The sequence below is a fragment of the Betta splendens genome, chromosome 6, assembly GCF_900634795.4.
Source record: "Betta splendens chromosome 6, fBetSpl5.4, whole genome shotgun sequence".
Lineage (NCBI taxonomy): Eukaryota > Metazoa > Chordata > Actinopteri > Anabantiformes > Osphronemidae > Betta > Betta splendens.
In genome coordinates this window covers 16,456,809-16,483,406 of record NC_040886.2, presented here as the reverse complement: position 1 = coordinate 16,483,406, position 26,598 = coordinate 16,456,809, and the positions used below count along the sequence as shown (strand labels likewise).

The 26,598-nt window shown below is 45.7% G+C and overlaps 1 protein-coding gene across 2 annotated transcripts in view; it reads left to right on the top strand.

The window, feature by feature from the left end:
* lingo1a (leucine rich repeat and Ig domain containing 1a) overlaps positions 1 to 26,598 on the top strand; it is a 133,153-nt gene that overhangs the window by 54,404 nt on the left and 52,151 nt on the right. The window contains exon 2 of one of the 2 annotated variants that reach the window (XM_041071125.1): positions 7,949 to 8,055. The gene's annotated coding sequence lies outside the window, so the exon portion shown is untranslated. Of the gene's footprint in view, positions 1 to 7,703; positions 8,056 to 26,598 lie in introns of those variants that run through there. The other variant, XM_029153438.3, reaches the window with a different exon arrangement.

Sequence of the window (26,598 nt, the reverse complement as noted above, 5' to 3'; positions counted from 1 at the left end):
GCTATCATGAACTAGTTTCAGGTTACTGGGAAATACCTGTTATTCTTTCAGTGCATTATTGATGTGGTTCTTGTTGTTAGCACTGATCGGATCCACCATGAATCAACTGACCCTGTGCAGCAAACGTGACATTCCTTCGCGTCTTAATTCGTGGCGGCGCAGAGTTCATCGCGTGAACACAGTTCTAAATTATTAAACCTGAGGAAACAGGGGAGGCAGTGATGAGCAATTTGCTGCTGATCTGATGCTTGATTAAAAAGCAGGACGCAGCGCTAATTCGCTGGCCTTTCATGGCGCTGGCAGGCTCATTACCCTTAAGGAGGCAGCGAGAAGTCACAGAAGTTTACAGGCTTTGTTCAGCTCCTCGGCTCAGGCTGCCGCTGTTATAACGCCTGTCCCGTATGTTTCCTCCGCTCCTTCTCTGCATCATTATGCAGGCTTAATAGAGCCCCGATGAACAATGAGGGCTTTGCTGGATTTCCATTAAGTGCAGCCACTATAAAAGCATTGTTTTTTTTATTTTTACAACCAGCTGCCTGTGTAATGGCCGAGGTGTGGTCAGACAACACAACAAGGCTCCTGGACAAACGTTATGGTTTCATCGAAACCTGATTTAACCGTGATCATTGCTGTAAAAGGCAGTTAAATAAACGAGGCCACTGTACAGAAGCATCTGGCGCTTTGAACGGGACGCTTTGCACAGTAACGAATGAAGGATACTGACTTAATGCAACTCTGAACTTAACTTGATCCAGTCATCTTCACGGAAATACCAGCTACACGCGGCCTCCTGTTAAGTTTCACTCCTTCAAACAATGATGCCACATATGACTCATTTTACAGCTGTCTTGGCTTTAAATTACTGCTGGATTTGTGATGATGATGGCAGTTATCAACAGGCACAGATGCTGAAATGCGTCTGCGTTGCCCGTATTTAACAGCGTTATCAAACTCATTCTCTGCCAGATGTTAGTTCCTCCAAACTCATTTAGATCAGACAGGGGCCTAATGAGTGCGCCGCGACTAGTGATTGTACAGTACAGCACTCAACATAACTGATAGATCGCAAACGCGGTGCAGTCCTTGAGAGATCCGCTGTGTTCAGACGGCGCTTTTAGCCCAAACTGGGTCAGACCAACGGATGAAGTTTGAGGATCCAGCCGTTTTAAAGGTTGACAGCCTGAGCATGGCGTGACGTCAGTGCTGCTACTCACAGGGCTTCCCGCCCTCCTGTCTGCGCTGCTGCATGTCGTCCCCTGAGACTGACACGTACGTGTGGCTTCCTGCGAGCTCCCTGTTTGTCCAATGTCAGCCCTAAATGTCACAGTGATACGGCTGCTTCACTGGATGTCTTACAATACACTCGTTTCTATTTAGACTCAGGACGATCTGTGTCTGACGGCCCTGAGACTGATCCATAATAGTTTAACTATATATGATATGTTTTACAGTGTCTTGCAGCGAGTAAATATCAGCATTTATGCATTTGATTAAGTCCAAACATAAACAGTAAAATTCTCCCTGTAACAACTGGAGGCTGTCTGTTTTTTTTGTGGAATGTCCAGAACGTTTTCACGTGGCATAAAATAATAATGAGATTATTCAGTTGTGGTCGTTCACCGTCAAAACATGAAAGGAGGAAACGAGCACGCTGAGTCCTGGCTCGCAGACCATAGTAATGAGTGTTATTGTCATCGCAACCTGGACCCAACACCTTTTAGCAGGTACTCGCTGCATTGGGTCCACAGTGGTCACAATCAGCCGAGCTAACTGGGCGCGCTGGGAGGCGGAGGCAGATGGTCAGCTTCCCAGCGCCAGAGTGTCTGTGAGCAGTCTGCGCGCGAACCCTCCCGAATCTGTTGTTCCTCATGCTTTAAACACGGCTCACGCCGCGTGTCGCCTCCGCTGATCCCTCCAGAAATAAAACGGGCGAACATCTGTCGCCACGGATACTCACACCTAAATTACTTAAATATTAAGTGTTGGCTGTGACCTGAGCCCAACGAACACTTGACCTCCACCAGCGACTTCTGCACAGCTCATCACGACGAAGCCATTACTGACTGATGGCTGATGAAGGATGAGGCTGGAGACCAGAGGGGGGGTCCCGTCACGACCGTGGCCATTAGCATTCCATTTGCATGTTCACTGTACCGCGCCTCCTACTGCCGTTGGTCCCTATTTAACCACGAGCTGCGCCTGAGCCGTCGCAACACAAAAAGGCAACTTGATAGTGGTTAAAAGTGCAGCCAATCAAGAATAAATTGGATTTTACAACCACTTCCTGTTTCAACCTGCCAGCTTCCCTTAAATCTCCGGATGCCGATGTCGCAGCCTGTTTGGTTTGGAGGGAGCGTCGCTTCGCTCGGCGGCCGTTGGAGCCCCATTCCACCCGTTCCCTCCCTCCGCTGACGCGGTTGCTGTATCGCCGTGATTAGCCCCGACCTTCCATCTCCAGGACCAGGGTGGCAGTGACCCCTCCTGCAGCTGGTAATGAGTATCAGGACCTTAACTGTGACAGCGGCGTGTACGGGTCACGGAGGAGACAAATCCAACGGCGCAACAATAGTGACACTGTGGCAATTAGGTCCAGGATAAATGGGCTTCTGATACGCGTCTGGATGTGAGCGGAACCGGATTCAGCTTCATCAGGCATGCGCTGGAGCGTGTTCCTGAAACTTTGGCTCCGCTCGCCTTTGGTTCATGCTCAGAAGCATCACACGCCTCCTGCAGCGGCGCCGCCACGGCGACGGGCTGCTGGAGAATGGCAGCTTTCAGGGCCGGCATCGGGACGCGGATCGCCGGCGCCATAACGGCCGTCACGTTCCACCTGAGAGTGCGTTCCAAGGCGGCGCTGCCAGCGGCCGGCCATTAGAGCTTGGCAGCCATGCTGCCAGCATTTCAATGTAAAACTGACATTTAGAGGAGAACAGATGACGCTATTGACACTTGGATAGGCAGTAATTAGTTCTCCCTTTAGCATTCATTGTGTGAGGCATTTCATCACTAAATGTCAATTATCATGGCAGCTCCATTCAGCGGGTAACCTTCAGTTATCACTGTAAGCATTAAAGGAAAGGGTGCCTTTAAGAATAAGCTGACTTTATCCTCACTCTGACGGCTCTTTGGCTCTGATAAGTCATGAAATAAGGCAACATTCACATATTTGGGAAGATTCACCTGCTTTAATGAGATGGAAGTGAACCGGCGTTCACACTGAGTGCAACTCTGTCACAACCTGTACCGGTTGCAGTAGGAGAAGGTTCTGAGGTTTGGGCCTTGAAGGGGTCCAACCACCATAATCACCTCCACTACGACTCCAGCGCCCACCGTGAATTCAATAATGAGCACATAGCAGAATTATCACCTTCCTGACAGCTTCAACGGACAAATTATAACCTTGTAAAAGGAGACTTGAGGGCAGAGAGGCTGCGTTGGATTGAATTAGACTGGGCATCAGTAAATGTGCTTTGCATTATAACAAAATCGAATCAAAAGGAAAGTTGAAGCTGTGGATTCTGTCTTGATCATCGTGCACTGACCATCAGAGCTGAGTCTGCGTTGGAATGGAGTCACGTGACCCTCATCCGTCTCTTACTGGGCAGCGATGGTGAACGGATGAACCCAGAAGGGGCTCGGTCACTGCGTTCATCCATTCATGCGGGCGCTGCTGGACGTTCACGCGGCGTCTGGGAGGCTGGAAAGGCTCCAGTTTGCGGCTCAGCGCGTTGAGATACAAACAGACACACACTGGGCCCCCGGAGGCCGACATCCTCTGGCGCAGCGTAGCAGCATCAGCACTGGCGCCACATTAGCCAGAGCTCCTCTGAATAACTCGCTCCCACAGTAAAAGGATCGAACGCACGTCTCCGACTCTGCTGCCTCGGATTTGTATTCTGCTGCAGCCGGTGATTGAGTGAATTCTGATTTGAGCACGTTGTGGTGGGAGGTGAAGGCTCAGTGTCCAGCGTTATTAAATAAGAGGCTCTCATCGTCCTCGTAGCTTGTCTTGCGTTTCTCCATTTTAATCTGCTGAAGCTATGATACACGAGGCTCTTTAGATTCCGGCTTTCAGCTCGTGGCACCGTAGGCGGCTGGAATTACATTCTTTGGTTTCACACAGTAAAAGTGAGGAGTTCAACAGAAAGATCAGATGCTGGAACCAGTCACTTCATTACTGTGAACAGTCCAGTCGCCGTCTGACCCACTTTCTACACGGACCCACAAGTCGCGTTTGTCAAATGACTGACAGCTGAGAGGAGCCAGCTGATAACAGCACTGAACAACCTTACCTGACGGAAGTGTAGGATTCTGCCAGGTAAATAAATGTCTCATCATGGTCACATCTCATGCTACTGGTTGTAGATTACAGAAAAAATACAGTACGTTAATTGACAAGTTCAGTTAATGCTTCTAACAAAATCCATTGATATTTTAGTGATTCAGTCATTTTCATTAATTAGCCATCCTCACATTCTCCTTAACTGTGACTTCCAGAACAGATTCATTCTTATAGGTTGAGACTGGATGTTGGTCAATACACCAAACCCAAGCGCCACGAATGCTAACGGCCATTGTCTAATTTAATTTGCATTACATTCGACAAATTCACGCCACAGTGCACAAATTTAATAATGCAAGTGTTTTCCTTGATGCAGACACAGAGTTGAACCTTTGAGCCACTAACAGTGGGATAGAATCTTCACTTTTTCATAATCTTTTCAACATTTATGTCTTCTCCTTTAAAATATTCATAGCGGGGCATGGGAGGTTGCATATTGCAACATCTTTGGCAGCAAAATTGAACAGGAGGAGAAAGTTTCCAGTGCAGGTCTCCCAGAGTCATGACCAGCACCAGCACCAGACGCCGACATCTGGGTGTCAGAGTGGAAAAGATGCACCTGAACAGTGTGATGCATTGATGGAAGTGGACCATTTCCTTCCTTCCATTGGTGCAACGTTAATGATAAAATGAAGCGTTTTGTACAGGCTTTGCTGCGTTTGTATGCTTATACTTTGATAGTTGTGTAACCAACAAAAATGAATCAGACGATGCACGCGGACGCGAACGCCACCAATATGAGCAGCGGGAGGCATCTGAGCGCCAACAATGCACGGCATTGTGTCTTTGACTCTCACACAGGAGCAGGAACAGGAGCGATCGATGCGCTGCTAAAAGCAAGTAAAGCAAAAACGCAGCCCGGAGAGAGACAGCGTTGTTAGTGGTGGTGCTGAGCAGAAGAACGCGAAGGACTCGGGTCCGGAAGGAGAGCGGGCGCTTCCGGCCGGCGCCGTGACTCCGCCCACATGCGCTGTTATTGCGCTCTCTGGCGCCACCTGTGATGTCCCAGTGCGTCGCTCGGCCGTGCGCGTTCGTGCTGTGTCCACGCAAAAACGGTCCCGCGGTGCTCGGTGCCAAAAAGCGGCGATAATGGGCCCCGCGATAATGATTACTTTGAGTGATGGCATAATGAGGGCTTATAAATATGCATGGGTCACTAGGGGTAGTAATATTGTGGATTATTAAAACTGCAGGCTAAGAGGTCAAGCTAATGAGAGGGAGCTGAGCCACTGACACAGGAATTAGTCCAGCCAGATGTCGAGAACATACAGTGGGCTGCTTCCACACGCAGAGCAGTAAACTAATGAATACCTACAGTCACCGGAGCCGAGGCTCAGCAAACGGAGACCGTTATTAATAAGGTGTAAATGAACTTTCTCCCCCGATACCGGCCAGCTTTTTACATTTGTATGCTAAATATCGCTCAAATTTGACCAAAACGTCGGAACAACTTTCTACACAATGCAGCCGCCGCTTCCACTGCAGCCGCCGACGTGAACATGCAATTATCTGCTGGGTTTCGAGGTGCGGCAGTGACTCTGGCCTGGAAGCACAGGAACGCGCGAGGTTTAGCATGCGTTCCCGCCTGCGCCTCCACAGGACGAGAGCAAACGGCGTCGTCTGTGCGGCTTCGGCCAAAGGTCCGTCTGCTGGAGGTGCTCTTCAATGATGCATGAAACATAGAATTGTCTGCGAGATCCAGACCTTTCCTCTGGTGCTGGAGCGTTCGCTGGCCTCAAACTGCAGCTCCAACATTTACTTCACTGAACTGCTGCAGAGTTGGTGTCAGGAACGTTTCTAAGCCATTAGTACAGACAACAGACTGACTCCAACATTATCACTGTGGCAGTGACCACACTCAGGTGTCACGCTCTGTAGGCCTCTAATAGAGCAAGAGACACAAATCTAATGTTTTATTTATATAGCAGCAAATCAGTCCTTCTACAACTAAAGACCCAGATACAGCAAGCATTAAGTGGTCATTATTACAATCTGACAGCAACGAGAAAGAAATGTCCATCAGAACCAGACTGAATGTGGGCGGTCATCTGAGAGAGTCCTACTGGACTGACTGGAACTGTGATCTGAAACCATGCACTACTGGAGGGAAACTGAGGACACTGATGCTGAAATTACTTCCTCACTTGCTGAATATTAGACAGTATATGTGTTAAGAGAAATTTGAAACATTCACACACATGTTTATACAGTACGTTTGCATTAGACACTGAAATAAAAAAGTCTTTGAGGTTATTGCTTGCTGTCTTATGAGGATATATTTGCTTTACACGGCCACAGAGAACAATACACACAGCTGCATGCGACAGGATATGAATGCAGTGGAAAATAAAACTCTGGTTCAGATATGGGAAAGCAATAAAGTCGCAAGAGAGAATTGTGACTTTATGTTTACGAACATAATCAAGAGACAACAAGAAAATAACGCACATAACAGGTTCAGGTAAAATTCCCACTCTAATAAAAATAAAAGCAAAAGACAACTTACAGTATTTTAAATTTAATTTCAGTTAGAGGCAGTTTTTTGATTTTAGCTACTGCAGCAACAAACTTCAGTAAACTGAGTAAATTCGTTTTCGCTGAAACTGGTGAAAACACAGCATAACTTTATTCTAAAGAAGGTTCAACACTACTCTTTTTGACTCGTCTTCTGAGCCCGACCGCGACCCCTCAGGTCCCCGGACGCCCCCCGCCCCCCCTCCGCTGATCCCTGATCTGATCCCTGATCAGCGAGGAGACGGCGGCGGGCGTCCGACCGCTCAGCGCCTCCCAAACGCTTAACCTCAGAATCGCCTCAGAACGTTCGCTGACTCGGAGCATGAATCATCAGTGTGGGATTATGTGGCGTGAGTCATGTCAGGCAGGAATGCCCGCTGTGCTTTTCAGAGCCGCGTCGGTGGAAGGGTTTCAGCAGCGAATGCGAGGTCGGTCGGATGAGGCCGGATAACGTTGGACAACGACCCGGTGAAGAACGTCAAAGCATGAGGAGCTTAGGAGAAGTAATACATTAATGTTGTGTTCATGGTCAGAGGTTTTCATGTAGCTGTTGTCAGGTTATGTTCATCTAAATGTGATGAAGGGCCAATAAATCGGACGCTCTGCTGATTTATGGGTGTCTTCAGATCTTCTCATCCTTTCACAAGTCGTCCTGTATCTGTTTAACATCAGCTGCAGCATTTGAAATAATTGCATTAACTCCTCAGCCTCATCGTCCTGCAGAATAAGGAGGATGGGGAGCCTCCTCCTGCTCCTCCTCCTCCTCCTCCTCTCCTGCCATGGCTCACACTGCGGCTCCTCCCTCCACCGTGCTCCGGAGCCCCCTCCCTTCCTCCCTGTCTCTCTTCCTCTCCGCCGTCTTCCCTCAGTCTTTCAGCCCAGCTCAGGCAACCACAGGATACACCCTCATCACGCGTGTGTGTGTGTGTGTGTGCGCGCGCGCCTGTGAATCGCGTGTCGCTGCGTGTGCACACGTGCGGCGTCGCTGCTGACGGACGGGACTCGTCAAGTGCTCCGGACGCGGACATCAAGACGTTCTTCAACAACACTCCAAAATCCTCCCATTAAAGAATCTCATTTTCCTCCTCCCAGGGGGACGTTTCGATGGAATCGCCAATCCTTTCCCCGGTATCTTGGATTTAATGAGCAGCCACAGTGGAATGAAGCAGGCAATCTGTGGGCTCCTCCGTTCAGCGCTGGTAAGAGTCCGTCTCCTCCTGTAAATCTGTGTCCCTGACTTGCGCTTCTTCCCTGATTTGCTTCTCATAACATATTGACAGGTGCAGGCAGTGCACATTATGGGATGGGGAGCCGGTAAATGAAGCAGAGCAAGCTATTTAGGACATGGAGAGGGGAAAGAATTGAGCTGGGTCTGGCTGGCGAGCGCAGGCAACGCAAATCTGTGCCGACACCAGCAGCGCTGCTCACGCTGTCAGAGGCTGGAGGGAAAAATGCTCCACTTGGTGCTCGCTATTGATCTGCTGTTATTTTCAGCTCCCGTCCCTTAGAGACAACTTTGCACGGTCTACCTGACAGCGACAGCGTGTGTTTTGGGGCGAGCGTGGATTCTGACAGGGAGCCGCTTTGTCACGTTAAGCAGGTGGATGTGATGTGGGTGGGCGTGTGCGTGCGTGCGTGTGTGTGTGTGCGTGTGTGTTCGCAGCACGGGGGAGGCGGGTGAGAGCATGTGAGAGGCTGGGATGCGCCAATGTGGGACTTGGGTTCTGTCTTGGGACGATCGCCTGCCTCCGTGCAGACGCAGACGCAGGCGCAGCTCCGGCGGAAGCAGACCCTCAGCTTCCAACGCTGTGATTGGTCTGATCACCTGAAGCGGTCTTTGATAACAGCTCTGATTTCAGATGGCTGATAGATTTGAACGCCGTTAACTTTTAATCAGTACCGCTGAAAAACGATGACAGCGTCTCAACAAGGAGCCGGTTTTACTTGTTTCTGTTTCAGAAACAAAGTTGCTATTTCCGTCCCCTCTTTGATCTGCGCTGCTGTCTTGTTGTTAATTCTCTGTTCATCTCACTCTCCTGTCGAACTCCAGGGGGAGCGAAGTAAAGGCAGCTCTTCGGAAGGGGGGGGGGGCACCGGAGACCAGGAGGAGGAGGGAGAATGCAGAGCGATAGCTGGTGGAATGACAGGAAGCCAGAGACGAGAGGGGGGAGAAAGACGAGCGAGAGCTGCAGCCGTAACAAGCTGCACAAAGCGCTGGAGGCAGACGAGCCTCTTCCCGCGGCTCAGAGGCCTGTGGAAGGGGCTCACTTTACAAACACACCCTGGCTCTGCATTGGAAAATGTGATAGATAGATAGACCCGGCCCCGTCTCACGCATGCCTGCCTGCATTTCCTGAAACGGACATCAATATTTATCACATTTCCCATTTTAGAGAAGAACCCGTGATAACACAGGAGAATGGAAAATAGAGATGAATCAGATCACCCCACCGCGGCCGGGCCTCTGCTTCTGTTTCATTTACAATTCTTTTCCAGCCATTATGGAAGATGAAAAAGCCACAGTTTTGCACGCTTTAATGCGTTTCTCAGACGCTTTATTGTGAAACGTCTCTATATGAAAACAAATCAACAAATGCCTTCAATTCATCGGCGCATCACGTTTAATCGCGGCGTTCGTTCCTCATCAGGCAGGTTGGAAAGTCTGGATCCAGTATCGGTATAGATTTAAGGGTTTTAAAATAAGATCCTGTGTGGATCTGAGTTTACTTAGTGAAGCTTTTATGAGGGTTTCAGTGCGATAGAAGATTGAATCAGGAAGGAGCCCCGGATGCATAACTATTACGCGGAGCTGATTTGTTGTGTTTTGAAGTAGAGGTATTTGGTAATTGATTAGTTTATTTGGCAGCTAAGTGGAGCCTCCATTTTTCTGTCTCAGTCTGCCTCAGGCACACACACACACACACACACACACACACACACACACACACACACACACACACACACACACACACACACACACACACAGGATGTGGATTAGTGGCCAGCAGGAGTCATTTTCACCCTACTTGACTGCAGCAAAGGCTTGTCATGCAGTGGATGACTTGCATCCCAGAGTGACTCACCGTGCCCATGATCGCTCCTCCGCCCACGGCCAGGAAGCACCGACGCTGCCCATCACCGAAGGGGAACTGCACAACTCATCTGTCCTTAACTTTCAAGGCAATTATTCTCAAGGTTATTATAGCAAATCATGGTTATTACCGATGCGGCTTTGTGATTAACCATGATGCATGAAATGAAGTTGGCCCATTTGTTACAGCAATTCAAAGCTAATGGTGTCCATACAGTAGTTAATGTACTGCATGTGGCTGTGTGGATCCCAGTCTAGTACCAGTACTTAATTTAAAAAATAACACATGGGAAATCTCTTCCTCCCAAATACATATAAAACCACTTCATCTCTTTAAATGTAACATGCGTTGACTGGGATTTTATCACTTCTTTAAGTGAAGGTCTTTCCTCCCCTCATTGATGGAAACCAGGCACATGAAGCATGAATAGATCAGTCAAGACTTTAACTGGACACAATAGACAAGAGCAGAGTAGAGTAACATGCATTACAATTATCTTTACTACAGTCGTAGTTTATTATAGTAACAAGTCAATAGAGTGAAGCGTTTCTAAATTACAATTAAATTATCAGCATAAGATGAAATGATGAGGACCAAGAAGTGAACCCTGAGGAACCCCTTCAAACATGATGCTCTGTACCAGCTCTTAGCGCATCTTTATAGAATTAATGGAAAACCTTTCATAACCTTATTTATTATATATATATATATATATATATATATATATATATATATATATATATATATATATATATATATATATATATATATATATATATATATATGTATTTGATCACTCAGTGAAACCTTTTCTCACGTTTGCCGATGTGCACTGAAAGCAACATTTATTTGACCCAATTCTACTTTCATCACTGCCAGAAACATATTCATAGTTTGAAGGGTCATTCCCTTCTGTCTCTTCTTTACACATCATGTAATTTAGATGTGACGCAGAACAAAGCTGGTCAGTTGTTCAGATGTTAACGCGACGTGTCCTTTTTGTTTGAAAAGCTACACACTGCTCCATTGTGGTGCATTTACACACAATCACATTGGGGATTTGTCAGATAGAACTGTTGAGCGGTTGGGGGTTGAGGATATTACTCAGCAGTTGTTCGTGAAGGATGAGAGAGCGATATTTGTTCACTTCCCCTGCCTAGATTTTTCCAACAGTCTGAGTGAATCTAAATGGTATAAATTGGAAATGGTATAAATAATTGAGGAATGGCTTTTATCCCCTGTATTTGGATGTGATCCTCGGCCAACACATGTCTTACATTACAGCCTTAGAAAAGTTTCGCCCCTCCCTGGGCTTTTGTGCTTGCTGTTGTTCTACAAAATCTTATCAAATGTTGTTGGCCCGGATTTTGTTTCTGATTCACTGCCTCTATGATGAATGCATTCAAAGTGCAAAACAAATACTGGGGTTCTTTTCAAACTGAAAATAGTCTGCATTAATTCATTCATCTAATCAGCAATGCTTCCCTGTGAATTTGTCAGCACTGATGACTGGTAGGAACCTGAGCGAACCTCCCTCTTCTTCACTAAGCCTGACCTGCCTCCGGAAACTACCATAATAAACATCTCAGAGCTGTGTCCTGTAGAAGATGGAGGCCAGCGTGAGCCAGACACAAAAACTACAGCAGGACACACACACACACACACACACACACACACACACACACACAGTCTACTGTACTCGCAGAGCGTTCCTGAGTTTGAACACAGCTCTGTGTAAAACTTCGCCTCCCTTTGAGCCGGAGAGGTGGCCTTGCTGTGTTAAATCCCCCTCACTCGTACCACCTCTTAGTCTTGTTGAAATTGTTTGTGCCAGCCCATTACTGATCACCAAGTAAAAGGAAAAACAATACTTCTGGGTTGAAGCTCAATAGATTCTTTGTTTCCTGGCACATGGAGCGAGCTGTCGACTGAAATTGAGGAGGAGGTCAGACTGCGGAAATACGGAGCGCTACTTCAGATGCTTCTGGGTTTTTTTTAGAGTATGATTAAATAGATTGAGAGGCGTTTTAGCTGCCGACCTACGACACCAGTGAGCTCAGCTCACCATTATTAGAAGTCTTTCTCCATAGCTACATCATTGGATGCACAGGCGGTTTCCCCGCCTCTTTCTTCTGTAGGTCAGTTACTCCTGCATGATAATGTGACTCATGGTGCTCCTGGCACTTTCCACAGGTTACAGTATCTAACTGTGAGAAGGAAACTGAGAGCATCTGTATGCAGGATCCATGTGAACGCAGCCTTTGAAAATGTTAAATGTCAGTGACTCAGCATGGTGATGATTTACAAAGGGTCATTATTAAAATGCTTGGTTCCTGATCCGCGCTGCCAACGTATCTCAGCCTCTTGGCAAGTGTTTGTGCTTATATGCTGCTTGCAGTGTTGCGTTTCTGGCTTGGTATCACTTTTTTAATCTTGAAATAGCTTCTGCTCCCTCAACAAACACAAGCGCGCGCACACACACACACACACGGTTGGAGGTAAATAAAAAATAATGATATATTTAGTTCAGACAGTTCTCAGTCTTCTGATGCTTTGGAACACACTCTCCTTTCAAATTCAGGTTTTAATGAATAGTTCAAAAACTCTAACACTTTGTGAAAAAAAACTAGTTAATTAAATGTGAAAATAGTATTTATTTGTTTTGGTTCACTTTCACTCCTAAGTGTTTATGACGTAAGCACAGCTGGGTGAGAGGGGCCTCACCCATCTGCATTTTCCCTGGACCCTCTCCCAGAGCTGAAGCCTCCACTGTGATCAGCATCAGTAGAGAGTGAGAACGCAGGCTAAAGCAGGCTGCCAATATTTCTAATTATCATGGATGATGCACCCGGAGCGCTATTTTTGGATCGGCACAGCAGGAAAATGGAGGAGGGGTTTGCTTGCATCTGTGAAATATTAAGTCAATACATTGTGTGCTTTTTTTAACTAATAATTCATGTCAAGGTCAAAGTAACATAACAAAACTGGCAGAGGACTGTTTAACTGAGAACAGCATCACTTATAAGCTATTGTCAGTCCAGCTAAGAACAGATGAGCTCATATTGATATAGAATGGCTTTTAAAATAAAAGTGGTGAACGGAGTGAATGTACATGTTTTAACTCATGGTCAAAGGAGCATGTGTGTTATTTATCATTCTGGTCCATGTGTGATGAGGGCGTCTGGGAGAGTCCTGATCATCGTATGCTCGTCCCATAAGGGTTGAATCTGTCTCTGCTCCACAGCCATTGAGCCACCAGGCTAAATAAACATGGCCCCTACATATACAGTAGCTGCTAATGGGCACATTCTAAAAGGAACCATCCTATAACACATGGCTGATTTTCCGGATCTTGCTGGTTATTTAGGTAAAAGAATCCCCCTCATTATTCATGTGCTTCCTCTGGAGCAGGCCAGGGACACTGCAGCTCTGCAGAACCGCGTTCCAGGAGAAGCTCACGTCTTCTGCAGTGAATGTGATGCATGACCTTGGGGTTTTAATTTGCTCGCTGAATGCTGCACTGGGACCGGTGTGAGGTCATTTACAGACAGAATGATGCTTCTGACTTAATGAGAACGTTGACATCCACTGGTTCACTGACATTATGCTGCGGTCTGTTCGGTTCAGCTAATGTGTTGGAGGCTCAGTCCTATGTTCATTCATGATCAGCACCTTTTGGAGGAGCTTCTAGGAACCAGTCGTCCACCCACACACGTGCCCTCGCTCACTGAGTAGCTCTTTCTCCAGACTGTGTGGGTGTGTGAAGACATCCCTGTTTAGCGTCTACCTCACTGTTCTGCTGCACCTGTTGGGTCACAGCAGCTAAGTTATTAGTAGACTGACTTTGATGGTGTCACCTTTCTGCCTGTACTTTAGCTTCTTAACCATCATAAATATGCATCTGAGATGTTCCGCCTTGTCTGATGTCTGATGGTTTAGAGTACAACATGTGGCCTTATTTACTTGGGACACGCTGCATCAGACGCTTCATGACTGACAGGTCAGACTACTGTAGATGTAACATCGCCCTTTCTGGATGAGATTTCACAGCTGAGGTTCTTTTCTGTGGAGGAGGCTCTGGAGAGATTTGCTGATAGTTTATGCAGTCTGTAGTTGGTGCTCACTAACTTCAGATTATGCTACAAGTGTGCAGTTACTGTAAGGAAAAGTGGGATTTTTCGCAAGTAGTTGTGTTTTCGTGCACTAAATATACATGTAGCATATGCTTTAGTGCATTTAGACATCAACACACGTGCACTACTGTGACTTCCGTTTGCATGTGTGGTCACGCATGATGGCACAAGTCGGCTGTAGCTGTTTGAAAGTGAAGACTGGTGATCTACATTCCTACTCATCAGCTGCTCCAGCAGGAAGTAGGTGCCGTCAGAAGTGGAGGGAGCAGATTATGATGGAGCAGGTTCCCTGTAGCTGCCGTCTTGGGCTGTAATGACCCTGAGTGGGCCAGGCTCAGGTGAGCTCCTCGCTCTTAAGCCAAATTGGAAAAGACCCTCCAAGCAGAGAGCTGAGCGACGCTGGAGTGCTGGCAGTGAACTGTCTGTGAAAGGGTTCGGGAGGTACAAGTTGAGCCTATTGTGGTTCAGGGAGGTACAGTGGCTCCAGTAGGAATAAAGAGACATGCATGTGCACACAGGAGAGAAGCTCAGTGACGTCTTCACCCACAATGCATTGTATTCCACTGTAGATCAATGGGACCAAAATTCCATTTGTAATAATATGATTGTAAATCAAAAGGTTCTCAATCTGACCGGCATGGTTATCTTCCATAAACCCTGTACTTTAACCCTGCTATACTTTTTGGGTCATTTTTATCCAAACTATCTTGCATGAGTGAGATCGGGACTCTTTTAAGCCACGTTCAGAGTGTGTGTGTGTAATTCCTACTGTGCTTCCAGTTCAAACAGAGTGTTGTGGTGAGACATAATGTGTGGAGAACTCATTACGACAGGAGCAGAAAGCGGATGAAACCCTCAAGGTTTAGTTAGAAGAGGAGAGAAGTCCCGTTAATTCTCAGCGCTAGTGTCGCTTTGAGAGCGTTGACCTGCAGAGGTCATCGTACGACCGGGACTGTGGACGCTGGTTTTCAGCTGCTGTGAGAAAAAAGGCTCCAGGTGGATAATGGGTCTGTCCGTGAGCGGCACCTCCTCCTCTGTGGAGGGTGGGGGGGGGCTGACAGCAGGGGAGGGGCTGGATGCGACGGCCTCGGACCGGGAGGTTACGGCTTCAGATCTGCCTGGCGGCTGTTGCTGAACCTGCAGGCCGTAGATGAGGCTCACGCACGCGGGGACGTCGGCTTTGTTTCACAGCAGAGCAGCGGTCGTGGAACCGAGACGCTGACTACACAGCACGGCGCCGAGCGGCAGGTAAACGCACCTGAAAGGTCACGCTTTGTGTCTCTGCTGTCCCAGCTTAAAGAAATCATTAATCAAAGTGCGCTTCTGCTGAGCATAATTCTTTCATATGGGAATTACAAGATGATTGTTTTAGCGACTCGTGACCTTTCGCTCTCATCAGGTTCTCTAAACGTAGCCACAGTCTGTTTTTCTCGCTGACGGTGAACACGTTAATGCACAGATCCAGATGTTTATGTTGCCAGACTGAAATGGACAAACTCAAACCACCACTGCTTTAAGGTTGAACCAAATACTTTAAGATTCATCACAAGTGATGACATATTATGATCCACAAGAACTCTAAAGTTTCCTGGAGACCCAGAAATTCCTTTCACAATGATTCGAACCCTTAACATGACCAGATGTTTCTCAAAACAACCCCTGTAAATTTGCAGGAGACGTAAGAAGGAAATGCTACTATTCTCTAATATACTAATATGATATACTGTATATATATAATATATAATAACAATGATGAACTACAGAATACACCTGCAATGTTATCAGTGAACGACAAGTTCCCTTTTACACTTTGTTTGCAGAGCTTTTTGTGCTGCACCATGCGAGGACGTTTCTACTCTGTCCCGTTTATTCCACGTGTTGTGTGTTGTTCTAAATCACAGCGCAGCTGACTGAACGTGTGGCGTCCTCGCTGAATGTTGTTTTGCATGTTTCAGATTTATCTGCAGGAGGCAATGAGACGAATGATACTTGAAATCCTGTGCTGATAGTTCAGCGCGGCGGCTCGTTTTGCCTGTCAGGGGGCAGAAGCGAGGGGTTTTCACTTGCATGTGTACATGAATTAGGTTGTTAGCTGAAGGAAGTCACACCATGAACTCTCCAATTAACGCTGCGTTCAACCAAACGCGTCTGGGTATTAGTTCGGCGTCTTGTTTCAAATTGAACCCAGCGCGCGGCTCATTTCCTTCACGCTGAATGCAAACACGTGCCGGTCTGTGAACCCTCCCGCTTTCCCACCTGGAGGGTTCCTTGCTGAGCAGTCTGTGGCCAGTGGCACAAATCATCAAAGTTTGAAATTGCATCAGGTCGTACTGGTGCTGGAAACAGATGAGCCACCTTCTGCTACGGGGAACCAGTTCAGCACAAACCAGTGCTCTGCTCCTTCGTCAGCCCTTTTTTTGCTGCTGAGCACACATTGTGGCTTTCTGTAGCTTCACCTCATCCCCAGCTTCAGTGTTAGTGAGTGTGATGCTTTTCAGACAAAAGGATTAACAGGCTACTGCTCGATATCTATATTTAGACAGAACAGAGCTTCATTACGGGTTTTAATCAATCAAACACTCAGTGTCGTCGCCTTCTACTCGTTTTAAAACGATTCTGTCATCTTACTGGTTTCTTCATCAAGAGTCGTTTGTGCAAAGAAATGTATACACAATATAATTAAAATACTTCATGACGCTACTGAAATGTGTTCTCTAGTCATTTCTAATTAAATAAATGCTCTTGTGATTAAACGACTTATTAGCTGTGTCATCAAATGTTACTCATCGAAGTAGGATTAAGCTTTTTAATTATGTTTATGTTGATCCCTTTTGCTTTTGGATGCACATCGCGTACGGTAAATATTTCTGCTCTCATGACGAAGAGGCTCTAGACGTGGTACATATGCTTTACAGAGACATCCAAATCCAAAGAGCAGCGAGAACGAGAATTACAACAACTGCTCAGCTCCAAGTCCAGACACAAGGTCTTTGATTCACACAACACAGTGACGTTTGCTAGTGAATCCATGAATAAGTACCTACTGTACATCCACTCGTGTTTATGGAGGACAACAGTTGTTGGTTTCCCTGTAGCTGTTTATGAGGAACAAGATCATTTAATTATCAGAGAGAAAGGTCAGTGATCACATCATATCAGACACTTTCCTGTACAAAAGGTTGATTTAACAAACGTTTAACTGTACAATAACACTTTGAAACGCAAAAGGTCAAGTTTAAAGAGCTTTAAAATGAGCGAATGTGACGTAAAATGCTTCAGAAGCAGCAGTTGTCTGATGTCCAGCTGTAAAAACTGCTCATCAGTCTCCACCATAGTATCATTCTCTGTATTTCAGTGACTGGTTTTAAAATTCCACTCAGTGACAACCTTGTGGCCTAAACTCAATGTGCCCCGCTCTGAAAGCAGAATGATGATTAATAGTTCCAGCAAGAAATTTAAAATTTACAATTTTGCTGTTTGTTGAACGCCGGATGCTGGAGTCCCTTCTGTCTCCCGCTGGGATTTTTGCCCTGCTTCCTTCTGTTGTTTCTCTCCAGTTTTGCGTATGCCGAGTGCCACAGGGAGTTGTTAAGTCTTTTACTGTAAACACAGCACTGAGAGCGGCTATTTATTTTCAGTAGTCATTAAGTTTGGCCTTGTTAGTGGGAAATGAACAAAAAATGCCATATTTAACAGATATTAGGAGGATAAAATGCACAGGTTGGCGCAAACATCCGTTTCCATGTACGTTTGTGCAATTTTCAAAGACAAATATTCACTTAACAGATACTCATTAGCATTTATTTGCTTACATAAATCCAAACACTTGTACTTCACACTAATTACTTGTACAGAAACTGTACATTCACAGTTCCAGGAAATCCAAGTAATGAAGTTGTTTCTTTATTTATATTGATATATTTATTTTTGGACATGCTGTGTGTTTTTGTTAAGTCCTCCTGTTGGGAAGTAAGATGGAAATTGGCCTCCATTACTTAGAGCTTGAAGTGGTACTAAACAATCTGTTACCTGGAAATGTATAATGGGACCTGAAATAGCTCCGAGCAGCGAATAAACTGTGAGAAGTTTGGGATGATGCTGAGCCTCTCACCGTTCTCAAGTCTGTATTATTCTATGGCTGTGGTGCTGGAACGGCTCCGTCAGTGAGTGAAGTCTATTTTGGCAGGACTTCGTCCTTGGCTCTTCTCCAATTAGATCACACACTTGTGTCCCAAATCACCGTTTGTCTGCTTCTCATGAATAACTGAGAAGAACAACAATAAAGGACAAAAATATCTTCGGAGCATTGGAAGCCAAGCAGGTGTGAGTCATCTAGCGCATTAACGCACCCATGAACCCAGCGTCTCGTCCCTAAACGTCTCTGGAGCTGCTGTCAGTTCTCCAGCGCCTTCCTCCATCTTTGATGCGGGAATGCTTCACCAAATCAATTTACCTGCTGTCCCAGTTTTGCACGGGCTGTTAACAGCTGCTTAAAGCTCCCACGTAAGCTGCTGTTATTGACGGCGGCACAGGTGCCTGCCTGTCGTTGAGTCGTTTCCCGAGCAGTAAAAGAGTTGAAACAATGGCGACGTCTGACAAAAGCAGTGAGGTCTCATCAAAACAGCTGCATCCTGCTTGACAGCGCACAGCAGCGTGTGAACCACGGCTCTAGACATCAGTAAATTGTTTATCAAAGCAGATTTAATATAGTCACCGCTGAGCATGATGTACATTAAAAGCAATATTTGCCCCAAACAATCATAACTTGTTGTATTTACATCTATACGGCTCCCTTTAGCAGCTGGAGTGTTCGGACTTGGCCGGTATTAATATTAATCATCACTTACCACCACTGCCACAGACTGTGGAGTATGTGATGAGTGATGCTGTCGTCGCCGCCACCGTGACCCGCAGCCGGTCTCACTGAGTCTGCAGCCGCGGCTGCTTTGTCGCATTCGCTCCTCATGTATTTATGTATTCCCACTGTGCTCATCTCCTGCAGTGCAAGCAGCGTTTAAAAGGCTGGCGTCGGCTGCTGCACCGGGGCTGGGTGCTGTCAGGACGCTTCATTCGATGCGTGCTGACCGGTGTCTGACCACCGTCTGCTGCATCGATTCACTGCTGTTTCTGCTGCTGTACACACACAGGTGAAACTTGTTCACTGAGTGTTAAATTCTTATGTCCGACGAAGGTGAAGTGTTTTTTTAGCAGGTACATTTATTTGAAATGTAAGTTACAATGAGTGGAAAATCTGCCTCTACCTGGTGCACTGCAGTATTTAGCTTTTTAATATTTAGATTGTCTGTGGTGGTAATGACAAATACAATGAGAGCACATTAAGCTTTTATAGGGTATAACCTTGCATCCTTTTCATTCCTTACATTATAATAAGCTGATCAGAGTCACTGAAGGCTATAGTTGCTCACATGTAATTGTAACTTCATCATAAACTTAGTGTTTCAAGTATCCAATGAGGGCTTTTATGGCCCATTATTAAATGTGGAGACATGTTTCTGTGCCCCCAGGATTCCAGCGGCCCAGTCTGAAGGTGTAAGCAGCTAATTAGTTACACCTCATTCAACTGGCCAACTCAAGGTTATTTGACTAATTATAGTGCAGGTAGAGATGGCTATGCAAATACAAGGGTGCGAACAGTGTATTTGTCAGAAAGGTCGCTGTTCCTCGTCCTTGCCTTGTGAACCACTGCCAGAAGATGGTCCAAGGCAAAGGCAGCTGAGTTATGTGGAGCGAGATGTGCCCAGAGTCACGTATCCGACAGTCAAATAGAAAAGTCAGAGTCAGTTCGTGTGGGAAGATGAAAGCTAATGGACGATTGCTTTGCAGATTTATTAGTGCTGATTCTCAACAAGATTCTCAACATTTATAAATTAAATATAGTCATTTATAAATTAAATACAAAGCTCAGTTGGTGTCAAATATCAATTTAATCTAAGTCCATGTCTCTTATGTAAGAGTACTGTACCAGTGACTGGAGAGAATGGTTGGGCTGGTTTCTTACAGTATCTCTGACCTTAAGGTGGAGGATCGCTTCCTCCTCCTGTCAATGAGACAGTTCAGACACAGTCACTGAACTACAGTATGAATAGCACAGTTTTAGCCCACAGATTTTCTGCTACAATTTAAGGCCTTATTTATTTATTCGGATTCTTCCTGCAAAGAAACATAAATAGCTTCCATCTATTGACCCTGTGTCCAACATCCAACCCCTACAACAAAGAAAGCTTTGATTGATAAAAGAATCTTCCCACTCCGAGGTACAATTGGATTGATTGGTTGTATTCAGAATAAGTGAGCAGCAGCGTGCACCACAAAGCTCCATAGATTGTAGTTATTCTGTCTCATTACAGAAAAGGACTGTTTGGAAAATAAGGGCATGTCTTTCTGCCCAGGCTTTGATTAATTCCATTAGAAAATGTAAATATAGACGAGTACATGATTATTTTATTATTATCATCATTATATAAATTGAGTTGGGGAGGATGACGTAATCTAAAATTGTTTTGATAACATACATAAAAATAATGGATGGTCCCTGATGCTGAGTGGCTCTTGAAGCTGCAGGCGTCCGAGCATCTTCTAATCACCAGCTTCTTCTTTATTAGAAGTTGGGTCGAATCGTGGAAGACTCCGTGTCGTCCTGTGTGACTTTGGTCTCGCTGACACAGAGCTGCAGGATTAGCGGGTCCATAGCCTCTTAATTAAAGACAAAAGCAAACAACTGTGGAACAAGAACAGCTTTTCAATTATTTATTGACTTGAGACTGGGAAAGTCCAGCTCAACTTCGCACACATGCAGAATCTCCCCTGTGCATATGCAGATGAGGGCTGTTGTTGAGTCGAGTTGATTATTTCACATTCACCAGCAGCACAATCTGCAGGAGCTCCTCGCAACAAGTCTTATGAATATGCGTCCGTTCCTATTAAAATCAAGTGACCCTGGAGCTCTGTGAGTACTTATTGCCAATTATTAGTAACACTGGCGGTGATTGACAAACTTGTTATGGTTATTAAGAGACAATGACGCTCTGTGGCGATGACGACCAATGATAGATCAGAATCTGCTTTATTGGCCACGTTTTCACAGGACAAACAAGAAATTGGAGACGGTCAAGACGGTCTGACTTTTACTCTCTGGTAACATGAAACATGAATGATTTACATATTAATTACAATTATTTGCATTAATTACATAAATTTACAGCACACTGTGTCACATAAGGTCAGATGCAACTAGGAAATATTTATGCATATTAATATTTTTATAGTATTGTCTGTTTGTGTGCACCACATCCATCTTTGTTGTACACATGTTGTACAATAACAATAAAGTCTATTCTATTCTACTCTAATCCATTAATTCAATAAGGTTAGATACCAAACAAACCTCATTGTCAAACCTAATTACATTTGCAGTTTAGTTCCATCCAAATGCATGTTTAGAGGCGAGGGCTGTGCGATCACGCATTGCTAAATGTTATGGCCTTTCCTCCACTCAGACTCCTCTAGTACTGTATTATAATTTCATGATTCAGGTTCCGTCTGTGAGAGGTTCACTGGTCACTGTGCTGCAGGCATTTCAGCCACCACAAGAGCTTTTAGTCGCAAACTATTATTAGTAAGTGTTACAGTGTAATGCTCGCTGTGTGTCCGTGGTAATGATGAATTAGCGTCTTCCTCTGGTGCTCCATGTGCTCTGTAGTCAGATGTGAGGTCGGTCTGTGAGGGTTCAGCCAATATGCTCCACAGCATCACACTATAGACTGTACAGTCGCTGAGGAGTTGCCTCCATCTTGATTTGTGTGCAGCTTGTGATCAAACAGCCGATAAGCCACATCAGCAGCGCTAGCAGCAAGGACCGAGCCAGTCTGTGCTTACACTGAAATGTTAATTGAAATACTGCATTTAAGTAATGTCAAAAGGATAAAACACATTATACTACAAGGTTTAAATGAGAAACTGTATGTACGTGTTTATATATTTATGTGCACTTCCCAAATCCATTTTTTGTTAAATTGCAGCATGCAATCACTCAACCTTAGGATCTGACTGGTCTTTGTACTCTGAGAAAACATAAATTTATTTCCTGTGTTCCCTACTTCTCCTGTTTCCATGGCAACCTCGCAGGGAACGAAGGACAGGCTATTGGTTCGGAAGTTTCTAACTGCATTAATGAAACTACTCCAGGAAGTGCACGACCCTTCAGGTGGTAAATAATAATAAGGACAGATGCAGAAGTCTTTCGCCAGGAAACAGTCCGATGAGGACGGCGGACGGCGGATGCAGACGCTGTGCGGTGTCTTTATATTGTCTTCTCTAGACTAAATGTCAATGGAGCTGCTTGTTATGTGAGTCTGTGCTCAGTCTGAGAGCAGATCGGAGTGGGTTGTTTTCCTAAGGTTCTGCGTAATGTAAAATGCTTGTCTCTGCATTTATACAAATATTAGAGACTCATCTGTTATTATATAATAAACTGTGCTTGTGCTTTAAACTGAATTCCTTATAGAAAATCAAGGCACTTCTATATTGTACATGTGATTTGACGGTTTCTCTTCACAGCCACAATCTGTCAAAGGCAACTAGCATAAAACTCAAGCAGCCGAAATGTCTTTCTAACGAACAGCAAGCAGCTACTCTCAAGTACATGCTTACGGTGTCAGAGGAAATAGAAGGCCTGATTTACATTTCAGCTTCGGAGATGAAAAGCACAATATCCCCAGAGGAACGAGATCCTTATAGCGGTGTTGATACGGCTTCACATACAAATGGCGCTGTCCTGCAATTGAAGGAGCGGTGGCAGGCATTTCACTCAAGCCTTCGCTTTGCTGGGCCTTTCCTTTTTATTGCTGCATCCCTCTTACCCTCGCAAACATCTGTGCCGCAATTGCCCAAGCAATTTAAAAACATGTCTGCGGGACGACGCCTGTACTTTTGAATTAGATTCTCCCCACGAGGCCTGGCTCATCCATTCCTAATAGACAATAGTTAATATAGTTTTAAGATTGTGCTCCAAAAAAATCAATATACTAACAAGTCAGCGATGACAAACTGCTCTTACAGCATGAAGTCGTTTGTTCCAGGCGTTGATGCATTTGAGATGTGTTTCAAGTGGCAGTGTTGTCTGTGCTGCAGGTCAAAGGTCACGGCGGAGTGAAATCAATCGGTCACGCTGCTCGTTTCACGCTTGACTTCTGCGTCGGCCGTAAACGTTACACACACGACCCACGGACGCCCACGTTGCAGCAGGTCAGAGCAGCGGTGTCAATAAAGCGATTGAGTCATAATCACACAGTGACGGCCCATGAAATCGATAAGAAGCCGGTGATCGGCCGGACCGGTGCCGTGTTTACACATCACGATGTTGTGACGCCATGAGGGAAAGGATTCGGCCCCAGCGAAGGTGGAGCAAGACGTAGCGTCTGTGAACCCCCCTCCACTCATCAGCAGCAAAAGAAAGAATTATCTCCTTTTATCGGAGCAGGCTTTTATTTTGTAGGTGAATGAGTCATTTGCGACGCTGCATTGTTTACACCAGCATCTCTCAGACAGGTTTAATGTTTCAAAGGCACGTATCACCTCAAGCTGTTTCTCTCTCTGGCTGCACACGTTCATTGCTTTTCTCGCTTGTTCTCCTCCATCAGTGACAAGGTGAGATATAATCCAATATTCAGGGCTGACTCTCACTTGGGTTTTAATGGCTTCCTTCATTTCCTGCTTTATCAACCTAATTGAAAAGCAGCATTAAGAGGATTTACTTGATTTGTTTAAAAAAAAAGTTAATTCATTCATATTTCGCAGTGAGTAAGTTGCATAATGATTTATGGATTTCCTAATAATTGGCCTCGTCGAGGCTCGATTACATTTGGTTAAAGTTAAGAAGGACGGGTTAAATGAGTGGACTCGCAGACGCTTCGTAGCATAAAGTGGCAATGCAGAGTTGGGTCGCTAAAAATAATATTGTAGCTGGATATGGTTTGAAAGGCTGCATATTAGCACACGTGGACCTGAGCCACGCTCGGCGCTCATCGACCCCCTGGATCATTAAGCAGAGTGCAAATCTCCCAGCTTGGCGTGCATCTTCAACAAAGCGCCTCCTTTTCCCCAACGAGCTGATTGACAGGCGTTTGCTTTCTGCTCACATGAAGCCGGAGTGCAGACGTGCCTCATGCACGCGCGTGATCCTGACGGCGGCGGCGGCGGCGCCCGTCTTGAGCCTGACGCTGCACGAGGAGCTGGCGAGAACACAGGGATAATGAGAGGGAGTGGGAGGGAAGGAGGGACAGCGAGCAGCGCTGCTAGTCTTAGATGTTGTGCCATCTCCGTATCATCCTCCATTGTTTACCTCCTCCTCTCACGCACTTCGCAACCAGCTTCTCCTGCCGCTCCCTGCTGTCGACTCAACCTCCTCTCTCACGCTTCTCCTACAAGGCCTTTCGTGCTTCCCTCTCAACTATTCCCATTCTGTCCCCCTGTACTTCATTTTTGTTTCCTCAGCTCATATAATTAATAAAATGGCTGTTGGGGTTTTTTATGCTGCCACATTCAGGCACAGTGAAGGTTGGACTGCCGAGCAATTCCTTTTTTCATTTTAAAACTGCCTTGAAACGCCGCAGCTGAACAGCAAAGGCCTGTGTTTGTAATTGTCATGAAACTCCCTTTGAGGGTTTAGTGTAAACCTGGTGAAGAAGGGTTAGAGGTTCTACTGCTAGCCCAGGGACTGTTGGTGAAGAGACTAAAAGATGAAATACAAAGGAGAGACGCCTTCTAATAGAGGAGCCTCTTGAATTAACAGTCCTCCCATGAGTTATCCTTTGACCAGCAGCTAACATCACTGGCTGATTCTTCCCTGGGAGGCCGAAAGAAGCCGAAACCCAGACTTATTAGAGTCAAATGTTATTGCGGCGTGTTCCAATGCGACACCAGTTATTCACAAACTAACAACGAGAGGTCAACTCAAATGAATGGAGCTGCACCAGGAACCGGGTTCAGGCGAGCGGCCGTGTGCTTTGACTGGTTGGAATGAAGCAGTGACAACAGCAACCAAAGACAAGCAACCTGTAGCAGGTTATTACTTAGTCCTGGTGGTGCATTCCTGAGGTTGTTCTTTGCTTTATTGGAAAATGAGTCATTTTGCAGAACAAGAAGGCATCAAAGCTGTTCACTCAGTGTGTGGCTCAGAAGCAGCAGATGAACAGTGTTTGTAGTTTTCTGTCCGGTTCAAGGACGGCTTAAGTTTGAGGACAGAGCATTTAGGATGTCGTGCTCAAAATAACGGACAACACAACCCTCATCCACGATCAGTCCACAAACCTCCTTCTGTGTCTTCCTCATGGATCCATGTTTTAATTAATACAAGCACTAAAGTAGCTTTTTTACACAGCAGACAATTACAGAATCTAATTAAAGCAGAGATCTTCAGAAATGTTTAGATTAGAAGCAGCAGGATCGGAAACCACTTCTCCCGCATGCGCTTGCCTGTTGCTTAGCTGCTTTATAACAGCTGAAAATAAATGAGAAAATGATTAACGTCATGGGATAATAGTTATTGCGATATTTCAGACTCAGACCCATGTCCAGATATGTAGATAAAGAGGAAGCACACTAATTATCCGATGTGAATCTATTCAAGTCCTGGGATGTGATTAAGGTTTCAAGTGCTCGAGTTTAAATAACAACCGACTAAACTGCAAATGTGATTAGGTTGTTGTAGCAAACGGTGGTGATGATTGTGTCCTGATGTGGTTCGCCGCCGAATGAAGGAAGTGGCACATAATCTCAAATGAAAATGAAGTCAAAACAGGGTGTAGATATATTTCATTTTTAATTGCTTCAGAATTGCCGGTTGTGATTTTGAACGTCTGTGAGGTGTGAACCTGCACAAACAAACTCTCAGAAACAGCCTTTGCCTCCGAAGACGCGGCGCCACGAGGATATTTCTTTGTGCACAGCAAAGCTGGCTTTTCTCAAGGCTTTACAGGGTAACGCTTCGATTCAGGAAGGTTTAAACAGACAGCTGAGAAAATTCCTTTGGACAAGTATTTGGCAGTGGTTATTGAAAGTCAATGACTGATGCCACTTGTCTCATAATTGATCTGATCTAACAGGTTCACGCTTGGTACATGTCACCGGAGGATTTGACATTGTTTGGCCAAATTAGGTTCCTTTCATGCGGGCCCAGAGGACATGTTAAAACCAGCGGGCCGCCTTCCACACAGAGACGGAGCCCCGGCTCCGGCTGAAGGCGGCGACGTGGCAGCTGCAGCCCAACGGAACCAAAGATAAAAGCCACATAGTTAACATCAGTGACATCACAGAGGGGGAATTGCATCAGCTCCTTCAAACACTCCTAATAAAGTACCAACGGAGAGCTCGCTGCCGCCTCTCTGAGCAGAGGGGCCCCTGAGAGTGTGTTGACACTGTGCTCACAGTCATCGTACCCAAAACTCATTCAACAACGAGGCAGGAGCTCCTCGTTTAGTCCCATTTGATGCCCGCTGCA